The 20691-nt window shown below is 45.9% G+C and overlaps 1 protein-coding gene and 1 non-coding gene across 4 annotated transcripts in view; one reads left to right on the forward strand and one right to left on the reverse strand.

The window, feature by feature from the left end:
- Positions 1–5986: 5986 nt before the first annotated feature.
- On the reverse strand, positions 5987–6059 carry TRNAA-AGC. Its single transcript has one exon. It is a non-coding gene; the product is annotated as a tRNA-Ala (tRNA).
- Positions 6060–6735: 676 nt separating this feature from the next.
- LOC115469025 overlaps positions 6736–20691 on the forward strand; it is a 194884-nt gene continuing 180928 nt past the window's right edge. For 2 of the 3 annotated variants that reach the window (XM_030201281.1, XM_030201279.1), the window contains exon 1: positions 6736–7135. The gene's annotated coding sequence lies outside the window, so the exon portion shown is untranslated. Of the gene's footprint in view, positions 7136–7381; positions 7478–20691 lie in introns of those variants that run through there. The other variant, XM_030201280.1, reaches the window with a different exon arrangement.

The following is a 20691-nucleotide window of genomic DNA, read 5'->3' on the forward strand; positions in this document are numbered from 1 at the left end:
TGAAGCCTGGATTGGCTGCTGTCAGAGACAGGATGCTGGGTTTGATGGACCCTTGGTCTTTTCCCAGTATGGCGGTGATTATGTGCTTATGAAAAGCCTCAACAGACTCCTTGTTGTTTGGCCCACTGGCCTTCAACTATCTGGAGCACTAGCTGTCATCATCGGCACAAAAACCTCCATACGTTTGTTTAATATTATAGAGGATTTTAACACCTCTATTGATATAAACGTTGCAGAATGCAATGACATCTTGTAGTAGCACAGTCTCCTTCTATTCCCACAGCCAACAATTGCTAAGGTTTCGAGTCCTTCCTCAGGGTCCGTGGTATGTGTGACTGTCTATGACAGAACAACACATATTTCAAAAAACAGCCAGCTATAGCAAGACACAGTAAATGCAGAACTTATCTCAGCGCCTCACTTCACTACTGTGGTCCGTTATTCTGTCCAGTAATGCCCGCCAGCATGACGGTTCAGTATATAGGGTGATGTCAGATGCCACCTTCCTGTCTCAACCAACGAACAGCTTAGAAAAATTTAAAGCACCCTTGTTAGAAAAAGTGACTCCATTCAATTCTAGATTTCAGACCTCTGGGATGGACAGTTTGCAGCCGGTATATCCACTTCTCTTGTTGTTGTAAGAGCACAAGTTTCCTGTCACCTCCTCTGATGTTGAAATTTACCTGTTGTAAGACAACAGACTGCAGAGATTCAAATGTCACAATGTGCCGCCAGAGGTGCAGTAATCTTTTTAATGTGTATGTTACTCTTATGCTCAGCTAATCGCGTTGCCATCTTTCTTGAAGTTTGTTCAATGTAAAACTTGTTGATAGCAAAAACAAAAAAGGGGTTCACAATATCCACAAATAATTCAACAAAACAAAAAGGTGGAAAAGAAACCAACTTCAAGAGATCAGTCCAAACACCAAGGTAAGATGCTCCCAAATCAAACTTTATTTGGACCCTACACCGTCCGTGTTTCGGCTTTAGAAAGCCTTCATCAGGGGTCAATCAGTGAGTACACAATTGTATACTGATTGACGATGGAGCGCATGAGCAAATATCTCTTGATTAGGGTAGGAATACTATCTCACACCAACAGGTACAAATATTTGGTGCGCCAAAAATGAAATTACTGCAAGAGCCACGCAGTAGCCGTGCAGTAACTCCATTTTGGCATGTGTTGTCCTTAATATTTGGATAGTAAGTAGTGCTACTACCTCAGTTCTAACAACAATGCTGTTGCTTTTGTTCAATGTTATTCTGTTTTTCTTTGCACATCCACTAGTGTGCACACTGACTGAACTCTCATTACACAACCACCTTATCCAGAGTGGACTGCTTGTACGTTTGGGATTTCAACTGTTGGAGAATTGTACAACAAACCTTCCATTGATTATGTTTCTTTTGCATCATAAGGTTTTTCTCGTATTCATTGACAGATTCCATTTATTGCCAGTATACAAGTGATCATATTATCACTGTTACTTATTGTACAAGTACTAGTCTTTATACAATAATCTCTCATCTTCTTATAAATATGTACAAACAGTTTCAGTCCGAACATCATAGCACTTCAACTATTGTTCGTCCATTTAGCATATTGCTTCTGTTCCCCCTTAGCATGGCTTCACATCATACTTCCAATAGTTACCCATGTATTTTAAAAACTTTTTAGCATCTCTTGCTAGTTCAGTTAACATTTTTTTTTTGCCTTTGATATTCACAGGGGTTGTGATTCCTCTAGAGCAATGTGCTAATGTCAGATACCTCTACACAAGACTGTAAATCACTTTGTACTTTCATATGGCCAAACTAATTGGATGATATGCAGTATATGCAAAACATCAGTCTCTTAACTCTGAGGACTAGCTCCATGTGCTTTCACAACATTACACAGCTCGTTTACCATGTATTGTGTCAATAAGCGGATGATCACACACTCTACTGTTTACTGAGCAAACAAGCTATTCAACTTCTCAACATTTATCACTCTGCTACTTTCTGTGAGCAGAAAATCACACTATCATTAATAATAATTGTAATCACCCCTATTACATTTCTGATCACCTGGGCTCAGAACTTGATACCTATAATACAATTTATTTATTATTGATTTATTTAGCTTTTGCTTACACCTTTTTCGGTGGTTGTTCAGGTTGAGTTACATACAGGTACACTGGGTAGTTTCCTGTCCCTGGAGGGCTCACAGTCTGATTTTGTACCTGAGACAATGGAAGGTTGAATGATTTGCCGGGGTCACATCGAGCAACAGTAGGATTGGAAGCGGCCACCTCTGGATGTTGGGGCCGGTGCTCTGGCTGCTAGGCTATACCTCCACTCCACATTAAATGCATATATGTAATGGAATCTCAACATTATATTGTAAATAGATGCTGAGTTCTCATACCTCAGTATTAGCCCTTTTTCTTTGCAGTGGTACTGATTTTCATGCTACAGACTCTTCTCTACTCAAGATCTTCCAATCCCACTCTTCCAGTACAGATTATCACTCATTCGCCTGATTTTCTTTTTTTCTTCAGTCTACTCTTTTGGTTGCATGTCAGTGCTTCACCAGTTCAATACCCTCTTCAGACGCCACTGATTATCCTTTTGCATGCGGTATGTCAGTCTCAGTCTGACCACATGTATAACTTTACAGATGTTGAATACTTTACTTGTCATTCCAATAGTACTTTTCTACTTTCCACTCTGAGTGGATATCTGCTTACAATTTACACTGTTCCACGTTTCCGTGGCTGATGATCCTAAAAGTCATCAACAGTTTACTCACTGTTTTTTTCATGACACTTCTTCCTTTTTCTGTCCACAGTATGATCTTTCAGTTGTGCCTTCAAACTTTATATTCCTTCTCAATATTTCTTATTCCTACAGTTATCTATTTTCACAGATATGATTGGGAAATTCTTCTACAGTAGCTGTTCTGCAACATTGTTTTGCATTCTTCAATTGCAGCTGTAATTTTAATATATATATATAAATTTGGTATCTTATGATGGTTCTTTGCAAGCACCTATGCTTTTCTTACCTCCAGCTGTTGCTTCATTCCTTCTTACCCCAGCATTACCTTCTTACCAATATGCTGTCTTATTTTTATCCTTTTTATCTATACTTGCTTTGTACTACATCCTTTGACTTCCTGTCTCATAAGACATATTTTCTCTCAGTAGACCAAGCCTATCATTTTGTTTCTACTAGGGTTGTACTGACTATTATCACCCTGCTCACCCTGTTCAAATGTCCCATATCTCAGCACATAGATGAAGAACTATATGGAGATCAGGAGTTTTTCAGTTTTTTTCACAAAATACTATTATATTTTGGATACCTATTCAGTAGACTTTGCAACAAATGTTTATTTTCATTAATTAGAGGCGTCAACTCACCACCTCCTCCACTTCAATGAAACAGTCCTATTAACAGTGCATATACATACGTTTGGTATTCTTGTATGGACTGTTCCCTCTTATAGCTTGGGAGTCTTCAACTGTGTGGCTAGATGATTACTGTCCATGGAGATGAAATAGTTGCTTACCTGTAACGCTGGTTCTCTGTGGACAGTAGATTATCTAGCCACACAGACCCACCCTCCCACCCCGAGTTGCCGTCAGCTTTTCATTAACTAAGGCGGGATGACTGAGCATACAGTACATATAGTGGCAAGAAGGCAGGGACATATGCAGAGAGCTCTTCTTGGGTTTTCTGTGCTTTCAGATCGGTGATGTCACTGGGGCAACATTTCAACTGTGTGGCTAGATGATCTACTGTTCACAGAGAACCAGCGTTATACAGGTAAGCAACTGTTTCTAATGGACTGCGCCTGCCAGCCTGTGGGATGTTTCCTCTGCTGGTTCTGTTTCCTCTGATTCTACTTCCTGTTTGCCTGCCATCAGAACTCATTAGGGGGACATCAAGGAGGTTTGATGACAGGAGATGGCATGATCCTATCTGGCCAATTATCTGGGCTGAAGGCAGTGAGCGTAGCTTGCCACTGTATTGGCCAGAACAAAACAATTGCTATTGCTATTGAAAACATAGGAAACTTGTGAGGTATTATTAAAACTCTTAGATTTTACATGCTCTCTGATACGAGAGGATCGGGGGTGGGGAATGTAAAGGGAGTTTGGGGGAGGGGTTGGGGAGTTTTCAAAGGGTCTGTGAAGGGGGGAAAGATTATATTCAAAATGTATTTGTCAGTGCTCCAGAGCTTGATTTGTTATTTGCAAGCTGTATTGTGGATTTCAGTGCTGCACTATATGCCTTTATTTTTTCTTTTTATATAGAAATAACTTTATTGTCATCATAAGAAAAAATAAAGACATATAGTGCAGCACTGAAATCCACAATACAGTATTGTAAATACCAAAGCAAGCTCTGGAGCACTGACAAATACATTTTGAGTATAACCCTCCCCCTCTTCACAGACCCCTCAATCTTTCCAAACCCCCACCCAACTCCCTTTACATACCCCACCCCCGTTCAATCCCCTCCTAACAGAGAGAATGCAAAACCTAGGAGATTCAACAAAACCTCACAATGTTATTGTTTTTAAGTACCTGTATATATGTAAACCACTTTGAATATAGTTGCAAAATACCACAGAAAGGTGGTATATCCAGTCCCATTTCCCTTTCCCTTTGGCTAATATGGCTACAATGGGAGGAGGGGGGGGGCAGCTTAAACTTTTTGATGTCATTAAACCTCCTTGGGGGATATGATGATACACACACTGTAACTTAGATCAGTTTCTTATCTCTTGCTTAACTATACAAAGAACTTGCCTTGTTTTTAGCTAACCATCAAATTATCCCAACTGACTCTGTACCACACATCTTGTTCTCATCATATATCTGCTCTTGGTCCCTCAACTACATAGTAAACCATATTGTAGAAAATCTTTAGCATCATATGTATGTTAGTTGAATGTTCTAAAGCATGTTTATTAGGTGTACCGGGGCGTATCTGCGTGGGGCCACAGGGGCCTGGGCCCCCGCAGATTTCGCCCTGGCCCCCCTCCCCGCCATCAACCCTCCCCCGCTGCTTACTTTTGCTGGCGGGGGGCCCCAACCCCCGCCAGCCGAGGTCCGACCCGCAATCTCCATATTTCGTCTTCCTCCGTGGCCATGTGCTTCAAGGAAGTAACGCTGCAGTGCTGATCGGTTGAATCCAGTTCGGCGTCTGACGTCGCTGCAAAAATGTGCCCCCTCTCTCTGGCTCTGGCCCCCCCTACCGCCGGATTCCAGATACGCCCCTGAGGTGTACTACTACTATTTATCAAGTCTATAACATTACTAGACGTACGAAGTGCTGTACACTTGAAAATGAAGAGACAGTCCCTCTAAAGAGCTTACAATCTAATCAGGACAGACAAAAAAGACAAATAAGGGATAAGGGAATTGATAAGGTGGGAAAGATAAAACATACAAGGGTAGTGTACAAGTGAATAGGGGTTAGGAGTTAAAAGCAGCAGGTGTATCAATAGTATTCCAGTGCTGTTCAATGTGTATATTTTTGATTCTGTTTCACAGTAGTTCTATTATTAGGTTTCAATTTACTGTTTTCAAGTTTATCTCATTTATTGTATTTATGCTTGTTTACAGCATAACAATAGTAAAGTACCAAAATTAAAGTTTTATTTTAAATTGTACCTGCTGTACACCACTTGAATCTCTTCATAAAAGGTTAACAAATCCCAATAAATGAAGAAATTAAAAAAAAAAATAATAATTAATTAATCATACTGTTTGTTCTTTGCATATCCAGAATTGGGCAGTGTGTAAAGTGGACCCCACTTGGTTAAAATAAATGCAGGGTTTATAGGAAGGGCATAAACAGTGCTCTTAAGATAAAAGGGAAGGTGCTGTATAGGTTTGTATGTTAAAAATTCAATAACGTTTATACATTATAAGAAAAGGAACCAACTTTATTCAGACCTCTAGTTGGAAATAAAAAAAAAAAATTTCTGTGGAGAATGCGGGCATCGATCCCGCTACCTCTCGCATGCTAAGCGAGCGCTCTACCATTTGAGCTAATTCCCCTCTTAGTCATAGTGGCATTTTCTTGTTCTTTTATAATTGAAATGCTGCATATAAACTACCTTTGCGTGCATATCATTTTCCACAGTATGACTCATAAACCACATACCCCCATGTTTAGCTGTATTTGTAATGGTGTTTACAGAGCGGACCCGACAAGAAAAGAACATGAATTTCAATTACAAAGCACTTAATTCTGTAACATATCTATTTCGCCTTGGCATGCAAAAAATTCAAAAGGGACCCCCAAAATGTCCTTGCTATACTCCTAACAGCAGGGTAATAATACTCAGCCCGTCAAATAGCTACATGTAATTTCCCAGCGTGCACTATTTAATTTGCAATAGGAACGGAGGAGGACACTGACATGGTATTTGTAGGCGGGCCGGGCTTGCTTTGTAGGCACATTGGGTGTGGCTCTTTTTGGTAACGGTTTTTTGGTGGGTGTACATACATATGGTGGTGGGCGGGGTTATTCTATTGTGACAGTTGCCAGTAGGCATGTTATTGATGTGAGGCGGAGTTAAGGCCATATATCTATAGGCAATTTGGTTACGGCCATGGCGTTCTCCCAGGGGGGGCGTGGACAGTATGATAATGACGCCACGGTTAGGCGTGACTGTACAACGAGGGGACGGGGAGGAGCCTCCGATTTTTGTGACGCGCAGTGAGTCGGAGCGTGTGTGGTCCCTTGGTCCTCCTCCTCCTGTCTGAAAGAGGATGAAAAGCGGTTTTGCTGCGGGAGCGCCCGTTGCTTTCATTCCGCTACTGCTTTATTCACAGATGAGAGATTTCGCATCTCGGGGGAAAGCGAAGCTAACAGGAACGAGTATAGGGAGGCAGATGTGTTCATCAACAGAATTCCAGCATCAGGCCCAGACACTGGCATGAAGTACCAATCACAGTCATTCAGGAAGAGTTCAAAGCACTCAGCAACCAGTGAGCCACAGAAGAGGTAGTGTGACACGAGCGATCGTAATCGGGCACTGAAAGCCTCAGTGTCTAGGAGGTATGTTCCCGTTTCCCTTGCAAGTGAAGAACAAAAGCTGCTAAAAAGGCTGAAGCATAAAGAACAATACGTAAGTTGGGCTCCCTTTGTATCTGGTTATTAAACATGAGTATGTGAAGGATTGATGGGTGAGAGTCCTTGTCCTCCAGTCTGCATTGCTTTTCTATGCAGTGATGGCTCCTAAATGCTGTATTGCACGCTTGGATTAATCTGCTGACAGAGAGCATTACCAAAAAAAGACACGCGACTAGCCGCATCTGCAGGTGGGAAAGCACGCGCGACATGCGCTTGGATTTTTTTTCGGCAAGCATCTTATTCTGAAAATCGCATTTGTGTTGGGGCAGAGAGACTCAGACCTAATTGGAATATGCTGGGGGTTGGACGTATTGATTTCGAGGGAAACAAAACAAAGGTACGGTTCTGATTTAGAACAAACCAAGGGGCTTGTAACTTGAGGTGCTGAACACTGGTTTTTGTGATTCTTCCATATTTACGTGATTATTGCTCCGAACCCCAAGCATAATAGAAGTATTGTTGTTGGCCAGGCGGCTGAGGGTATTAGGGAAAGGACATTGCTGCTTATTTTTTAAAAGAGTATTTTAATCTTCCTGCTTTTGATCATGGTCAAAATGTATTTGTATCCTCACAGGATTCATTTGTACAGACTCCCAGAAAGGGCATTCCTCAGTTGTGACTTAAGCGTTGCCCATTGATCTTATCGAGAGGACAAGAATTCTGTTGTTTTATGGCTTTTGACATACCCTGGCCACCAGGTTGCTGATATGCTCAGGACTTTCACTGTGGTTCCCAGAATTTTCATTCCTTGATTTAGTCGTATTTGCTACTGTGTATTATATTTGACAGAACAGTTGTTTTTTTTTCTGGTGCTTTCAGTGAATTTGAACCCTGTGGTACCCAAACATGTCTCTTGAGCTTGAGACACATCTCCATAAGTACATAAGTAGTGCCATACTGGGAAAGACCAAAGGTCCATCTAGCCCAGCATCCTGTCACCGACAGTGGCCAATCCAGGTCAAGGGCACCTGGCACGCTCCCTAAACGTAAAAACATTCCAGACAAGTTATACCTAAAAATGCGGAATTTTTCCAAGTCCATTTAATAGCGGTCTATGGACTTGTCCTTTAGGAATCTATCTAACCCCTTTTTAAACTCCGTCAAGCTAACCGCCCGTACCACGTTCTCCGGCAACGAATTCCAGAGTCTAATTACACGTTGGGTGAAGAAACACTTTCTCCGATTCGTTTTAAATTTACCACACTGTAGCTTCAACTCATGCCCTCTAGTCCTAGTATTTTTGGATAGCGTGAACAGTCGCTTCACATCCACCCGATCCATTCCACTCATTATTTTATACACTTCTATCATATCTCCCCTCAGCCGTCTCTTCTGCAAGCTGAAAAGCCCTAGCCTTCTCAGCCTCTCTTCATAGGAAAGTCGTCCCATCCCCACTATCATTTTCGTCGCCCTTCGCTGTACCTTTTCCAATTCTACTATATCTTTTTTGAGATACGGAGACCAGTACTGAACACAATACTCCAGGTGCGGTCGCACCATGGAGCAATACAACGGCATTATAACATCCGCACACCTGGACTCCATACCCTTCCTAATAACACCCAACATTCTATTCGCTTTCCTAGCCGCAGCAGCACACTGAGCAGAAGGTTTCAGCGTATCATCGACGACGACACCCAGATCCCTTTCTTGATCCGTAACTCCTAACGCGGAACCTTGCAAGACGTAGCTATAATTCGGGTTCCTCTTACCCACATGCATCACTTTGCACTTGTCAACATTGAACTTCATCTGCCACTTGCACGCCCATTCTCCCAGTCTCGCAAGGTCCTCCTGTAATCGTTCACATTCCTCCTGCGACTTGACGACCCTGAATAATTTTGTGTCATCGGCGAATTTAATTACCTCACTAGTTATTCCCATCTCTAGGTCATTTATAAATACATTAAAAAGCAACGGACCCAGCACAGACCCCTGCGGGACCCCACTAACTACCCTCCTCCACTGAGAATACTGGCCACGCAATCCTACTCTCTGCTTCCTATCTTTCAACCAGTTCTTAATCCATAATAATAATACCCTATAATAATACCCCATAATAATACTCCAGTGGCTAAGACTTACTGTAAGCCATGCAATACCAGCTGGAACTTCCCCTCCCCAGTTCAGCATCATAAATAGGAGGTGGAAGGATAACCAGTTGGAATTCAGAGATGCTACTGGTTGGGGCTGCAGGAGTGACTGAAGGAGGTAACCTGAGGTTAGGAGGAAGAGGAGGAGGGGACGGGAGATGGGATATTGAGACTGCTGAGGATAGAAAGGGCTGAGAGGGAGAAACTGCTGGGGGGGGGGGGGGTTCATTAAATTTAAATTAAGAATCTGATTAACTATGATTGTTTCCACCCATAGAGACAGAATGAAAAACCAGCTATATTACATCAAGCCCTAAAGCAGAACTTGGAGTGGGTTCCTCTTTCCTTTCTAACTCCTTGTGCTCTTCACCTCCAGTCACTGGCTCCTCAATCCAAACAATTTGTCAATGCCTGCTTTTGCTCATACTTCGTGTGTTCAGTGCCAGGAATCAGATGCTGCATCCTTTGCTTATTCTTGGAATATTGGGAGAAATGACAGCTTGTTAAACTAGGACTTTGTTCAGACTTGTCACCACAGACTGCTACTTCTTACTGCACCAAATCAAATGATGTGTTTTAGAGGAATGGAGTTTAGTTCAATAAATCTCACAAACATACAAACAAAAAACCCTCCATTATAAATCAATATGCAATGCCCATTCAAAACATCTAGAAAAAATCATAAACATCAAAAGTGGAGGAAAAAGCCTCTGACCCCTTGTTTTAGTATCCAATAGACTGCGACTCAGGGGAGAATAACATCATTGGCAAAATAACACCCCCCCCCCCCCAAAAGAAAATATAGGACATCACTAGATCACAAATTACTTCAAAATATACATGTAAAAATCACTTAAACATCAAAACAACTTAGCTTTAAAGAAGAGGCATCTGTTTTAAGACTTCAGTGGTCCTAAAAATGGTGGTCAGTGTTTTGCTTCTTGCTGCTTCAGCCAAAGATGTTCTTCCTTGAGTCTATACAGCAAAGACTCAAAAATGAACAGACAATGCTCCAAAGAGTCTATAAAATTGACTGTACAACAACCAAGACTCAACACAGCCGAGTGGATGGTTGGCACTAAAACGATCAAGGAGATTGGACTATATCATCCAATTAAAGCAGTGTATGCTTTCAAAAGAAGGACAACTATAATAGCGCGTTGTGCGCCAAACAGTGTCTTTCTTATCTCTCAGTAACTATACAAAAATCTGAATAGCAAGAACGAGCTATTGCTGTTCGGACGTTTGTGTAGTTACTACGAGATAAGAAATTGTTTGGCGCACAATGCGCTATTATAGTTGTCTTTTTTTGAAAGCGTACATTGCTTTAATCGGATGATATAGTCCAATCTCCTTGATCGTTTTAGTGCCAACCATCCAAGAGACTCCTGAGGCAGGCCTTATTGGCCGAAACACAGCTGTGTCAAGTCTTGGTTGTTGAACAGTAAAATTTATTTGTTACATTTATATCCCACATTTTCCCACCTATTTGTAGGCTCAATGTGGCTTACATAGTACCGGAGAGGCGTTACAGACTCCGGTGTAAACAAATACAAAGTGATGTGGTAAGATAAAGTTTATGTGGCACAGCCACACTAGGGAATCGTACAACGGAAGAGTTGTGTTATGTCCATTACGTTCTTTAGTTTTGTTGTGTTGCAGAGATCAGGCATTTATAGACTCTTTGGAGCATCGTCTGTTTATTTTTGAGTCATCTTCGCTGTTTTCCTGTGTGCTGTCTAGACTTCTGTGTGTATATTCATTGTTCTTCCTTGAATCACAGTCTTGAATGCTAAGATGAGGGTTCTGAGGCTTTATCCCCCTTTTGTTTTGGTTTTTCTAGATGTTTTGAATGGAACTAAAGCGTTGCATATTGATTTTTAATGGAGTTTTTTTGTGACATTTTGAAATATACCAGCCTTTATAGAACTTTTCATTAGGTATGAAGAGATAACAAAGGGCAGACTAATAGAAGCTGGAGTAACAAACAGAAGTATTCCTTGACTACAACTAGGGCATCTTTGGGTATGTAAAAAGTAAGACATAGTGAGAGCCTACAGTGATGCCTTCTGGAGAGCTAATGTGTTGGATGCGTAGAAATTAAAGTATTAAGTTACTGTTGTCATGTCAACTTGTAATTCAGTAATCTATGTATGTTCACGCTAGAAGGAGATTGAAGAGCAAGCACCTCATCTTATTCCCTAAGTGAAGTGGCTTCACTCGTGAATTAGTTGCTCTTGGAGTAAATAATGCCAGATTAAGTTTGTGTTCTTGAATTGTTCCAGAGTATGAAAAGAACAGAGAGTGAATATACGCACACACTCGCAAGATCTCAAGGAGTATATCCATTCCTTAGTGCTCTGAACCAGAAGTAGCAGTGGCTTTTCCAGGTCTTACTGGCTAATAATGGTTTAGCCTGGAGTCCAAATGAAGCCAAATACAAAACAGGTAGAAGCCTCTATGTGAAACCAACAGGAACGGAGCAGTAGTTCAGGATGCCTCAAACAATGACCAACCAGGGAGATAAATCAAAAGTCTTTTAATATAATCACCATGCTGGCTTTCTCTGCACTCCTATGATTGTTTAACCTAACAGCTGGCAGTCAGAACTCATTAGCAGTGCTTTACCTCTGCACCAGGCATACTTTAGTTTTGACTTACCTTGAAAGTTTGATTGTGACCCCCTCAGGCAGGCTGCTGTGTCCGCTGAAACACAGACTGTGTCGGTTCCATACTCTGGTGCTTATATTAAAAGACGTTTTATTTAATCTCCCTGGTTGGTTGTTGTTTGTGGCATCCTCTACTACTGCTCTGTTCTTAATAATGGTTTATACACTTTTCCTCTAGGAACATGTCTAAATGGCATATTGGTTTACTGAAAGCCATCCAAGACTTTCTTCTACTTTTAATACCCTTTAATCTGCCAGTTTCTCTGGTTTATTAAAAGTTTATCCATTAACCTGTGGCGTTCCACAGGGGTCTAGACTTTCTCCAGCTCTCTTTAACATCTATTTGAGCCCTTTAGCTCGTTTAATTAAATCTTTGGGACATAGTTCTTATTTTTATGCAGATGATATTTTATTAATCTATTACGTATCTGCTATAGCCCTTGATCTTTCGCCCTTGCAGTCCTCTGTAGACAGAGTTGCTCTTTGGCTTCGTGAACATTATTTAATTTTAAATTCGAAAAAGACAACTATTTGTTGGCTTACTGGCCAAAGTTCAGTTCCTACCTTGACACCTGTGCTATTTGGCGAACCTATTTCTCCTGTTGATTGTTTTAAATATCTAGGGGTCCTAATAGACTCCAAGCTGACATTCTCCATTCAGATCTCAGCTGTTCTTAAGCAGGGTTTTTTTCCCATTCTTCGGAGGATAAAATCAGTAAGAGGCATTTTGGATTTTTCAGCGTTACATACATTATTCCATGCTTTTGTTTGTTCTCAGTTGGATTATTGCAACGTGGTTTACGCTGGTCTTCCAACTTCTGCAATAAAACGTTTGCAAATGCTTCAAAATACAGCAGCTTGTTTACTTTGTCATGCAAGACGTTCTGACTACGTCACTCCTTTTGTTGTTGAAATTAACTTGGTTGTCAGTCCACTCAAGGATACAATTTAGGATTCTTACTCTGGCACATAAAGCGATTCTTACCTGATTATCTGCCATCAATGACTATTTCTTACACTCTGGCAAGTTGTCTGCGCTTGCTTAATGATCATAGATTTCTCTCACCCATCCCTAGCAAGCATATTGTGAAGCCACAAAAAAAATGCTTTATTTCCTGGCCCCGTTCTTGTGGAATAGCATTCCTTTGTATATAAGAGCTGAGCCTCTGTTAAGGAACTTAAAGATAGATCTGAAGACTTATTTTTTTTTCAGCTATTTAGTGTGTTTCTGGGTTAGTGGATCAGTTGCATTGTTAGATGTTCTGCATATTGATCAAGACCATTCCTTCAGGATCATAATATTTAGAGTTGTGGGCCTGCAAATTTTCCGCAAGTATTATTATTAGCATTTGTATAGTTCTACCAGACGCACGCAGCGCTGAACACCTGACACAGAGAGACAGTCCCTGCTCGATAGAGCTTACAATCTAAAGTAATACAGACAGACAAAACAATAAGGGCAAGTACTGGGTGAGAAGGAACAAGGGGAGGCAAATGAGTAGTGGCTAGGAGCCAAAAGCAGCAGTGAAAAGGTGGGTTTTCAGCATAGATTTGAAAATAGGTAGAGATGGAGCAAGACGTACAGGCTCAGGATGTTTATTCCAGGCATAAGGTGGCGCGAGAGAAAAGGAACGAAGCCTGGAGTTAGCTGTGGAGGAGAAGGGGGACGACAAGAGAGACTTGTTCAGCGAGCAGAGATCACGGGGAGGAATGTAGGGAGAGATGAGAGTGAAGAGGTAGTGGGGGGCTGCAGAATGGATGCATTTAAAGGTCAGTAAGAGAAGTTTGAAGTATTGCCTCAAGCCTGTTATTCTTCTCCTCTTGGCTGTACAGCTGTCCTTAACCAATTCAAAAAACACAAGGCTTCTGATCAACTGTTTGTCATTGGTATGCATCATGAGCCAGAGAAACTATGACTTATAAATCTGTTACTGTAATCTGGAAGCCAATAACAGTTTATTTGGCACTTGGCCTTATAGAACTATGGGAGTAACGGTATCTAAGTAGGTCCTTAACTTTCTATTCCATATCATCAAGCTGATCAATCCATAGACTGGTGGGTTGTGTCCATCTACCAGCAGGTGGAGATAGAGAGCAAACTTTTGCCTCCCTATATGTGGTCATGTGCTGCCGGAAACTCCTCAGTATGTTCTCTATCTCAGCAGGTGGTGGTCACACACAGCAGCAGCTCTGGCTAGGCCTCCAAGCCTAATTTTTAGGTTTTGTTGAGTGCCTGGGGTTGAGGGCTCTTTTGAGCAAGTGCAAACCTGGTGGTGCCAGGTCCCTCCTTTTCTCCCCCCTCCCGCTGGCTCCGTTTAAAAAAAAAAAAAAAAAAAATTTTTGAACGTCCTTAAAGGCGTTTATTTCGACGTTTATTTAAGCGTCTATTCCATATCATCAAGCTGATCAATCCATAGACTGGTGGGTTGTGTCCATCTACCAGCAGGTGGAGATAGAGAGCAAACTTTTGCCTCCCTATATGTGGTCATGTGCTGCCGGAAACTCCTCAGTATGTTCTCTATCTCAGCAGGTGGTGGTCACACACAGCAGCAGCTCTGGCTAGGCCTCCAAGCCTAATTTTTAGGTTTTGTTGAGTGCCTGGGGTTGAGGGCTCTTTTGAGCAAGTGCAAACCTGGTGGTGCCAGGTCCCTCCTTTTCTCCCCCCTCCCGCTGGCTCCGTTAAAAAAAAAAAAAAAAAAAAAAAAAAAAAATTTTGAACGGCCTTAAAGGCGTTTATTTCGACGTTTATTTAAGCGTCTATTGCAGCTACTCACTGAGACACCAGGTCGTTACGACTCGGAGCGGACAGCAGGTAATTTTTACCTTTTTATAGCGGGCGGGGGTTCCCCGATTCTTCTCCTCGTGGCACATGGCGTCGGAGGGCGAGGGCGCAAAGGGTCGCTCCCCGGGTCGCTCGAGCGCTTCTAGAGGGGATGCGGGGGTCTTCAAGCCGGATTCGCCCTTGGTGGGTGACAGTTTCGCGACCGATGCATGTCCCGGTCCTTCCTCCGGCGTGGCGGTTTTTCCCGCCATAAACGCCCATCCCCCGCTCCTCGCCTCCGCCATCTTGGCCGGCCACGCGGCTCGGACAGCTTCTTCTTGGGCCGCCCTTGAGGTTGGAGACATTAATGCCATGAACGCCCTTAATTTGGGCGACGGCACAGAAGCGGCTAAAGTTAAGAGCCGTTCTTCCCGCGCGGCTCCTTCGCGGAGTTTCGCGCCGGACGCCATTTTGGATGCGCAGCATGTCTCTCCCCCGCTGTTGCGAGCGCCGGTTGAGAGAGCGCCTAGGGCTGTTGCCCAGGCTGCGGAAGTGCACAGTCTGGGGGGTTTCTCCCCCGAGTTTGTTTTGCTGCTGCATCGGGCCTTCCTCATGCACAACGCTGCCCCCGCTCCCTCGTCTGGTAAAGAGGTTGAGGTTCCCAGAGGTAAACGCCCTCGGGTTGATTCCCAGGCCTTGGAGGAATTTGTCTCCTCCGATGTAGATGAGGGCAGCGTGTCTGGGGTCTCCCAACGGTCCTTTGCGGATTCCTTGGAGGAGACGGATCCCCGCTCGGATGGAGCGGATGACCCCTCTGCAGCGCGGCTTTTTCACCCGGAGGATTTGCCCAACCTGTTGTTACAGGCCATGGACACTTTGAAGATTTCCTCTCCGGAGGACGTCTCTCCCTCAGCCCCTGTTGGCTCTGCCATTATGCTGGGGACGAAGCGCCCGCCTAGAACCTTCCACGTGCATGATGCCATGCACACCTTAATTTCGGCTCAATGGGATGTCCCAGAAGCGAGCCTTAAAGTGGCTAGGGCTATGTCCCGCCTCTATCCTTTGGCTGTGAGTGAACGTGAGGCCTATCTGTGGCCTACCGTGGATTCTTTAATCACTGCGGTGACTAAGAAAACGGCATTGCCGGTGGAAGGTGGCACGGCCCTAAAGGACGCCCAAGACAGGAGATTGGAGGCGGCCTTAAGGTCGTCCTTTGAGGCGGCTGCTTTAAGTTTGCAGGCCTCAGTTTGCGGCTCCTATGTGGCCAGGGCGTGCCTGACTATGGTACAGCGGGCTTTCCCCTCGGATCATTCCTTGAGGGATGATTGGCCAGCCCTGGAATCGGGCCTGGCCTATTTGGCAGACTTGCTGTATGATATCTTGAGAGCCTCAGCTAAAGGCATGGCTCAGACTGTCTCTGCGCGGCGGTGGCTTTGGCTGAAACATTGGTCTGCTGACCACGCCTCAAAATCCCGCCTGGCTAGATTGCCTTTTAAAGGCAAGCTGCTCTTTGGGGTCGAGCTGGACAAAATCGTGACTGATCTCGGCACGTCTAAGGGCAAGAAGTTACCGGAGGTCAGGGCTCGGGCTAGTGCTCGTCCCGGTACCTCCAGAGGACGGTTTCAGGAAGCCCGTCGGTACCGCCCGGGCAGGTCGGGTGCTTCTGCCCCCTCTTCCTTTAAGAGGAAGTTCTCCCCCAAGCAGCATTCCTTTCGCAGAGACCGCCGTCCCGGAGGTGCTCCCTCCGGTCCTCCCCCAGGGTCTCGTACCCAATGACGGGGTATTGGTCCACGCCCCAGTGCAGATTGGAGGACGGCTGTCCTCGTTTCTGGGCGAGTGGACCACAATAACTTCAGACGCTTGGGTGCTGGAAGTCATCAGAGACGGCTACAAGCTAGAGTTCTGCCGACCCTTAAGAGACGGGTTTGTACTCTCTCCCTGCAAGTCTCCGGTCAAAGCTGTGGCAGTGCAGCAGACTTTGGACAATCTGATCCGCCTGGGTGCGGTCGTTCCGGTGCCAGAAAGTCAGCTTGGCAAGGGGCGTTACTCCATTTACTTTGTGGTACCAAAGAAAGGAGGTTCTGTCCGGCCTATCCTCGACCTCAAAGGGGTCAATCGGGCCTTGAAAGTGCGGCACTTTCGCATGGAAACTCTCCGCTCTGTTATAGCGGCAGTGAAGGCAGGGGAGTACCTGGCATCCTTGGACATCAAGGAAGCGTACCTGCATATTCCCATCTGGCCTCCTCATCAACGCTTTCTGCGTTTTGCAGTCCTGGGCCGACACTTCCAGTTCAGAGCCCTCCCGTTCGGGTTGGCTACTGCTCCGCGGACCTTTTCCAAGGTAATGGTGGTCATAGCGGCCTTCCTGCGAAAGGAAGGAGTACAAGTCCATCCTTATCTGGACGACTGGTTGATCCGAGCCCCCTCTTATGCAGAGTGCGGCAGAGCTGTGGACCGGGTAGTTGCTCTTTTGAGCTCCCTGGGATGGATCATCAACTGGGAGAAGAGCCAGCTGCGCCCGACTCAGTCCCTGGAGTATCTGGGAGTTCGATTCGACACCCAAGTGGGCAGAGTGTTCCTGCCAGACAATCGGATTGTCAAGCTTCAGGCTCAGGTGGACCAGTTCCTAGTAGCCTCTCCTCTTCGGGCTTGGGACTATGTGCAGCTGTTGGGCTCTATGACGGCCACGATGGAAGTAGTGCCCTGGGCCAGGGCTCATATGAGACCACTACAACACTCTCTGCTGCAGCGCTGGACTCCGATATCGGAGGATTATGCGGTGCGTCTTCCCTTGGATCCAGCAGTGCGCAAGGCGCTGAGCTGGTGGATGCAGACAGACAAGTTGTCTGCGGGAATGCCTCTGGTGTCCCCAGAGTGGATTGTCGTCACGACGGACGCCTCGTTGTCGAGCTGGGGAGCCCACTGCTTGGGAAGGACAGCGCAGGGGCTCTGGTCTCCTGCAGAGGCAAAGTGGTCTATCAACCTCCTGGAACTCAGGGCCATTCGGTTGGCGCTTTTGGAGTTCATCCCGGTACTGGTGTTGAAGCCTGTACGGGTCCTGTCGGACAATGCCACGGCTGTGGCCTATGTCAACCGCCAGGGAGGTACCAAGAGCGCCCCTCTAGCCAAGGAAGCTATGAGTCTATGCCAGTGGGCGGAAGCGAACCTGGAACAGCTGTCAGCGGCCCACATTGCCGGAGTCATGAATGTCAAGGCGGACTTTCTCAGTCGCCATACCTTGGAGCCCGGAGAGTGGCAGCTATCTGCTCAGGCGTTCTTGGACATCACGAAGCGCTGGGGCCAGCCGAGCCTAGATCTGATGGCGTCATCGGCCAATTGCCAAGTGCCGCGCTTCTTCAGCAGAGGACGGGACCCTCGATCCCTGGGAGTAGATGCTCTTCTCCAACAATGGCCGACACAAGAGCTTCTCTATGTGTTCCCGCCCTGGCCCATGTTGGGCAGGGTACTAGACCGGGTGGCAAAGCATCCCGGCAGGATAATCCTGGTGGGTCCGGATTGGCCCAGGCGTCCCTGGTATGCGGACTTAATCAGGCTCTCAGTCGACGATCCTCTGCGGCTGCCAGTGGAGCAGGGCCTGTTACATCAGGGTCCCGTGGTGATGGAGGATCCCTCCCCCTTTGGTCTTACGGCCTGGCTATTGAGCGGCAGCGTCTGAGGAAGAAGGGCTTCTCAGACAAGGTCATCGCCACTATGCTGAGAGCGAGGAAACGCTCTACTTCTACTGCTTACGCCAGGGTTTGGCGTATCTTTGCAGCGTGGTGTGAAGCAGGCTCTCTTTCTCCTTTCACTGCTCCAATTTCTTCAGTGTTGGCGTTCCTGCAAGAAGGTCTGGACAAAGGCCTGTCGCTCAGTTCCCTTAAGGTCCAGGTAGCGGCTCTGGCTTGCTTCAGGGGCCGCCTGAAGGGTGTTTCCCTGGCTTCTCAGCCAGCTGTGGTGCGCTTTCTCAAGGGAGTTAATCACCTGCGCCCTCCTCTGCACTCAGTGGTGCCTGCGTGGAATCTCAACCTGGTGCTGAGAGCATTGCAGAAGCCGCCGTTTGAACCCTTGTCAAGGGCATCTCTGAAAGACCTGACGTTGAAAGCAGTCTTTTTGGTGGCTATCACTTCAGCCAGAAGAGTTTCCGAGCTCCAGGCGCTCTCATGTCGAGAGCCTTTTCTACAGTTCACTGAGGCAGGAGTGACTATTCGCACAGTGCCTTCCTTCCTGCCCAAGATTGTTTCTCGCTTCCATGTGAATCAGCAGCTATGTCTCCCTTCCTTTCGTAGGGAGGACTACCCAGAGGAGTACTCTGCTCTTAAATATCTGGATGTGAGACGAGTCATCATCAGATACTTGGAAGTGACCAATGATTTCCGGAAATCGGATCATCTGTTTGTCCTGTATTCAGGTCCTCGTAGGGGTCTGCAGGCTGCTAAGCCTACAGTGGCAAGATGGGTCAAGGAAGCCATTGCAGCGGCTTATGTGGCCGCGGGGAAGGTGCCGCCTATCCAGCTGAAGGCTCACTCTACAAGAGCTCAGGCGGCCTCGATGGCAGAGGCCGGTTCCGTCTCCTTGGAAGAGATATGCAAGGCGGCAACTTGGGCTTCGGCCCATACATTCTCCAAGCATTACCGCTTGACTGTGGCTGCTCGGGCGGAGGCCCGGTTTGGAGCTTCAGTGTTGCGGTCAGGGATTTCTATGTCCCGCCCTGGGTGAGTACTGCTTCGGTACATCCCACCAGTCTATGGATTGATCAGCTTGATGATATGGAAGGTAAAATTATGTATAATCATACCTGATAATTTTCTTTCCATTAATCATAGCTGATCAATCCATAGCCCCTCCCAGATATCTGTATTGTTTTTATTCTGGTTGCATTTCAGGTTCAAGTTTAGTCTTCAGTTACTTCAGAAAGACTTCGTGTTCAAGTTTTTTCACTTGGATTCTTCAAGAGTTAAGACGAGTTTGTGTTACAGTGAGCTGCTGCATTCCTCTCCCCTCCGTTTTACGGGGCTGGATTGAGACTTAAAATTCTGCCGGCACTCCCTCCCGCTTCGTGCGGCTGTAGGGCAGTTTTGTACCCCTCCCGCTTCGGCGGTGTTAGGGTCAGTCAGCTCCTCCCGCGGTTGCGGTTGCAGGATAAGCCAGATCCCCCCGCATCGGCGGGTGTGGTGTCCCTCCCCCGCTCCGCGGGGATGAGCTGGACGGATTCCCCTCCCCCACTTGTGTGGGGATGAGCTGGGTTAATTCCCCTCCCCCGTTTCGGCGGTGGTGAGCTGGGCAGAGTGTCCCTTCGTGGGTGTAATTCTCTAAGTGCTGAGTCCTGCGGATGGAGCTTTGATATCGACATACTGAGGAGTTTCCGGCAGCACATGACCACATATAGGGAGGCAAAAGTTTGCTCTCTATCTCCACCTGCTGGTAGATGGACACAACCCACCAGTCTATGGATTGATCAGCTATGATTAATGGAAAGAAAATTATCAGGTATGATTATACATAATTTTACCTTGCAGCTACTCACTGGGACACCAGGTCGTTACAACTCGGAGCAGACAGCAGGTAATTTTTACCTTTTTATAGCGGGCAGGGGGTTCCCCGATTCTTCTCCTCGTGGCATATGGCGTCGGAGGGCGAGGGCGCAAAGGGTCGCTCTCTGGGTCGCTTGAGCGCTTCTAGAGGGGATGCGGGGGTCTTAAAGCCTGATTCGCCCTTGTTGGGTGACAGTTTCGTGACCGATGAATGTCCCGGTCCTTCCTCCGGCGTGGCGGTTTTTCCCGCCATAAACGCCCATCCCCCGCTCCTCGCCTCCGCCATCTTGGCCGGCCACGCGGCTCGGCTGGCTTCTTCTTGGGCCGCCCTTGAGGTTGGAGACATTAATGCCATGAACGCCCTTAATTTGGGCGACGGCACAGGAGCGGCTAAAGTTAAGAGTCGTTCTTCCCGCGCGGCTCCTTCGCGGAGTTTCGCGCCGGACGCCATTTTGGATGCGCAGCATGTCTCTCCCCCGCTATTGCGAGCGCCGGTT

Source organism: Microcaecilia unicolor, chromosome 4 (assembly GCF_901765095.1).
Source record: "Microcaecilia unicolor chromosome 4, aMicUni1.1, whole genome shotgun sequence".
Lineage (NCBI taxonomy): Eukaryota > Metazoa > Chordata > Amphibia > Gymnophiona > Siphonopidae > Microcaecilia > Microcaecilia unicolor.